The sequence below is a fragment of the Schistocerca cancellata genome, unplaced genomic scaffold (genome assembly GCF_023864275.1).
Source record: "Schistocerca cancellata isolate TAMUIC-IGC-003103 unplaced genomic scaffold, iqSchCanc2.1 HiC_scaffold_250, whole genome shotgun sequence".
NCBI classification, from domain to species: Eukaryota; Metazoa; Arthropoda; class Insecta; order Orthoptera; family Acrididae; genus Schistocerca; species Schistocerca cancellata.
Genome location: NW_026046272.1, coordinates 2501 through 7500, shown reverse-complemented (window position 1 = coordinate 7500; position 5000 = coordinate 2501). Strand labels below are relative to the sequence as shown.

Here is a 5000-nt window from a genome sequence, read left to right as displayed (position 1 = left end):
CGCTTACTGGGAATTCCTCGTTCATGGGGAACAATTGCAAGCCCCAATCCCTAGCACGAAGGAGGTTCAGCGGGTTACCCCGACCTTTCGGCCTAGGAAGACACGCTGATTCCTTCAGTGTAGCGCGCGTGCGGCCCAGAACATCTAAGGGCATCACAGACCTGTTATTGCTCAATCTCGTGCGGCTAGAAGCCGCCTGTCCCTCTAAGAAGAAAAGTAATCGCTGACAGCACGAAGGATGTCACGCGACTAGTTAGCAGGCTAGAGTCTCGTTCGTTATCGGAATTAACCAGACAAATCGCTCCACCAACTAAGAACGGCCATGCACCACCACCCACCGAATCAAGAAAGAGCTATCAATCTGTCAATCCTTCCGGTGTCCGGGCCTGGTGAGGTTTCCCGTGTTGAGTCAAATTAAGCCGCAGGCTCCACTCCTGGTGGTGCCCTTCCGTCAATTCCTTTAAGTTTCAGCTTTGCAACCATACTTCCCCCGGAACCCAAAAGCTTTGGTTTCCCGGAGGCTGCCCGCCGAGTCATCGGAGGAACTGCGGCGGATCGCTGGCTGGCATCGTTTATGGTTAGAACTAGGGCGGTATCTGATCGCCTTCGAACCTCTAACTTTCGTTCTTGATTAATGAAAACATACTTGGCAAATGCTTTCGCTTCTGTTCGTCTTGCGACGATCCAAGAATTTCACCTCTAACGTCGCAATACGAATGCCCCCGCCTGTCCCTATTAATCATTACCTCGGGTTCCGAAAACCAACAAAATAGAACCGAGGTCCTATTCCATTATTCCATGCACACAGTATTCAGGCGGGCTTGCCTGCTTTAAGCACTCTAATTTGTTCAAAGTAAACGTGCCGGCCCACCCAGACACTCAATAAAGAGCACCTTGGTAGGATTTCAACGGGGTCCGCCTCGGGACGCACGAACACGCACGAGGCGGTCGCACGCCTTCGGCTCGCCCCACCGGCAGGACGTCCCACGATACATGCCAGTTAAACACCGACGGGCGGTGAACCAACAGCGTGGGACACAAATCCAACTACGAGCTTTTTAACCGCAACAACTTTAATATACGCTATTGGAGCTGGAATTACCGCGGCTGCTGGCACCAGACTTGCCCTCCAATAGATACTCGTTAAAGGATTTAAAGTGTACTCATTCCGATTACGGGGCCTCGGATGAGTCCCGTATCGTTATTTTTCGTCACTACCTCCCCGTGCCGGGAGTGGGTAATTTGCGCGCCTGCTGCCTTCCTTGGATGTGGTAGCCGTTTCTCAGGCTCCCTCTCCGGAATCGAACCCTGATTCCCCGTTACCCGTTACAACCATGGTAGGCGCAGAACCTACCATCGACAGTTGATAAGGCAGACATTTGAAAGATGCGTCGCCGGTACGAGGACCGTGCGATCAGCCCAAAGTTATTCAGAGTCACCAAGGCAAACGGACCGGACGAGCCGACCGATTGGTTTTGATCTAATAAAAGCGTCCCTTCCATCTCTGGTCGGGACTCTGTTTGCATGTATTAGCTCTAGAATTACCACAGTTATCCAAGTAACGTGGGTACGATCTAAGGAACCATAACTGATTTAATGAGCCATTCGCGGTTTCACCTTAATGCGGCTTGTACTGAGACATGCATGGCTTAATCTTTGAGACAAGCATATGACTACTGGCAGGATCAACCAGGGAGCTGCGTCAACTAGAGCTGAGCAGCCGGCCGCCCGGGAGTGTGTCCCAGGGGCCCGCGCGAACACGCAAGCGTCCGCTCAATTATTCTGCAAACAGGAGGAGGCTGAGCTCCCCTGCACAATACACCTCGAAACCCTCTCAGGTCCCGGCGGCGCGCAGCGCCGTCCTAAGTACTTGGTCGGGTTCGAGAGAGGCGCAATCGCCCGGAGTTAGGCGAGTAGACGCTTTAGGTGCGACCACCCGTGCTCCCAACTGAGCTTGCCGCTGCCGACAGAGGCCCGGGAGCGTGCTGTCGTGGCATTGCCGGCGGGAGACAACACGCGCCACCTACGGTGACCGGCAGCTCCAACGCCAGCGCCACAGAAGGGCAAAGGCCCCACGTGGGTGCCGAAGCGAACTCTCCCAGCACAGCGCACGTGCCAACACGTCTGCACAACTGCGATACAAACCACCAGCGAGAACCGCTGGGGCGACCGAGCAGCAGACGGCGTCGCGGCGCCGAGTGCCGGGCGGCGGCGCATCCTCAACGCACACAGTCCTCAATCGGACCAGCACACTGCAGATGTCCACCGCGCTTCGCACCGGGCCGGCGAGGACCCACTTTGGCTGCACGGCGCCGCGCGCAGGGTGCCCCGGCGCGCAGCTGCGCCGCCTGCCGCGTCCGTCGGCCGGCGCGCCTGCCACTGGGCGCCCCCACCAGCCGGCTGTAGCGCGTGCGCCCACGCACCGCGCGGCCAGCACGCCGGGCGGCCCCCCCTCACCGGCCGGGGACAGTCCCACCCACCCACAGCCGCGTATCGCTTCACACCCAGATTCACATTCACGTTCGTTGGTATGGTGGGGACCGCTTCGTAGCTGTACCGATCGTTGCCCTCACAGATGTACCTCCAGCAAGGACAACCGCACCACAACGGGTTACCAGTTGTTCATTTGCGTAACGTCACCAGTAAACGTACACGTCCATCCCCGTTTGCAAAGTCAACTATTATTGCATGCCTGCCTGTCAGGTGTCAAGACACACTACATCCGCTCACATCCACGCAACAAAATGTGCCCGACTAGAGGGCACGTGGAAGGTGCCCCCGTACGTATGCGATGTCCATTGCGCGACCAACTGTCAACCGGCCTCTGTAGCATGTCGCAGATGTGGAACGCGGGGCACCGTGCTATCACATTGTGTGAGAAGAGACTACTACGTCTGCATACACGCGCCACTACATGAACAGACGGCTCATGCTGATCGCCATCCACTGCGTCCATTACTCCCACACGTCTCTATGGCGTACCACACTGCAATGCAGCTGTTATGGGGAGATGACACGTAGCTGTGTACACAACATTCTGAGCGGGTTGCGGTTGGACAATACATTAATGTAACGTGTCATATGCCAATTACAGAGCAGGGTAAGGCACAACTTGGGTTAGGTTAAGGCACAACTTGGGTTAGGTTAAGGCACAACTTGGGTTAGGTTAAGGCACAACTTGGGTTAGGTTAAGGCACAACTTGGGTTAGGTTAAGGCACAACTTGGGTTAGGTTAAGGCACAACTTGGGTTAGGTTAAGGCACAACTTGGGTTAGGTTAAGGCACAACTTGGGTTAGGTTAAGGCACAACTTGGGTTAGGTTAAGGCACAACTTGGGTTAGGTTAAGGCACAACTTGGGTTAGGTTAAGGCACAACTTGGGTTAGGTTAAGGCACAACGTGGGTTAGGTTAAGGCACAACGTGGGTTAGGTTAAGGCACAACGTGGGTTAGGTTAAGGCACAACGTGGGTTAGGTTAAGGCACAACGTGGGTTAGGTTAAGGCACAATGTGGGTTAGGTTAAGGCACAATGTGGGTTAGGTTAAGGCACAATGTGGGGGTAGATTGCGGTACAAATTGCATTACATTGCGGTGCAAATTGCATTACATTGCGGTGCAAATTGCATTACATTGCGGTGCAAATTGAGTTACATTGCGGTGCAAATTGAGTTACATTGCGGTGCAAATTGAGTTACATTGCGGTGCAAATTGAGTTACATTGCGGTGCAAATTGAGTTACATTGCGGTGCAAATTGAGTTACATTGCGGTGCAAATTGAGTTACATTGCGGTGCAAATTGAGTTACATTGCGGTGCAAATTGCGTTACATTGCGGTGCAAATTGCGTTACATTGCGGTGCAAATTGCGTTACATTGCGGTGCAAATTGCGTTACATTGCGGTGCAAATTGCGTTACATTGCGGTGCAAATTGCGTTACATTGCGGTGCAAATTGCGTTACATTGCGGTGCAAATTGCGTTACATTGCGGTGCAAATTGCGTTACATTGCGGTGCAAATTGCGTTACATTGCGGTGCAAATTGAGGTAGGTTAAGGTGCAACACAGGTTAGGTTAAGGTGCAACATAGGTTAGGTTAAGGTGCAAGATGGGTTAGGTTAAGGTGCAAGATGGGTTAGGTTAAGGTGCAAGATGGGTTAGGTTAAGGTGCAAGATGGGTTAGGTTAAGGTGCAAGATGGGTTAGGTTAAGGTGCAAGATGGGTTAGGTTAAGGTGACATAGGTTAGGTTAAGGTGACATAGGTTAGGTTAAGGTGACATAGGTTAGGTTAAGGTGACATAGGTTAGGTTAAGGTGACATAGGTTAGGTTAAGGTGACATAGGTTAGGTTAAGGTGACATAGGTTAGGTTAAGGTGACATAGGTTAGGTTAAGGTACAAACTGGGTTGTGTTATGGTACACATTGCGTTGTAGTACAGTACACGTTAGGTTTGGGTACGGTACACAATGTGGTATGGGATGGCGTGTTGTGGGGGGGAGGGGGGGGGGGAGGTTCGTTGATATCGACCGTAGGACGTGGATGCCCGAGGCAGCGTCAGTGTGTCAAAGGAGTTATGTCACGTCGGGATGCGCTTTTCGCCAGTGAGAGGGGGCGAGCCGTGTCTGTGGTTGCGGCAGACCTGTGTGTTTCATTCCTGCCAGTGTGTTTGTGCTGTAAGACGAGGCAGTGTGGTGGTGATGGGTGCACCCCTGTGTAGGACATGTGTGGGTGTTGGTGGCTTCTCTGAGCAATTGTGGTTGTCGGACGAGTGGGGTATTCTGTTTTATGATTGGACCTCCCGGTCTGGTTATCATAGCGTAGTTGGTGTACTGTGGCGGATAGGATGCACCGGACGTTGGTCCATGCTGGTGCTTAGTAGTTGTATCTGTGTCTGTTACAGGCAGAGAGTAGTGTGTGATAGAGTGTGTGGCTGACGTGTGGTTCATTTTGTGTGTACGGACGTTCAGCATGTATAGGGGCATTTGCGTATATAATCTATCATAAT

The 5000-nt window shown here is 52.8% G+C and overlaps 1 non-coding gene across 1 annotated transcript in view; it reads right to left on the bottom strand.

Annotated features, from left to right (window-relative positions):
• LOC126113319 (small subunit ribosomal RNA) overlaps positions 1-1696 on the bottom strand; it is a 1909-nt gene extending 213 nt beyond the window's left edge. Inside the window, exon 1 of the ribosomal RNA XR_007524836.1 lies at positions 1-1696. This exon is cut by the window's left edge and continues 213 nt beyond it. This is a non-coding gene — a ribosomal RNA (small subunit ribosomal RNA).
• Between the last annotated feature and the right edge of the window lie 3304 nt (positions 1697-5000).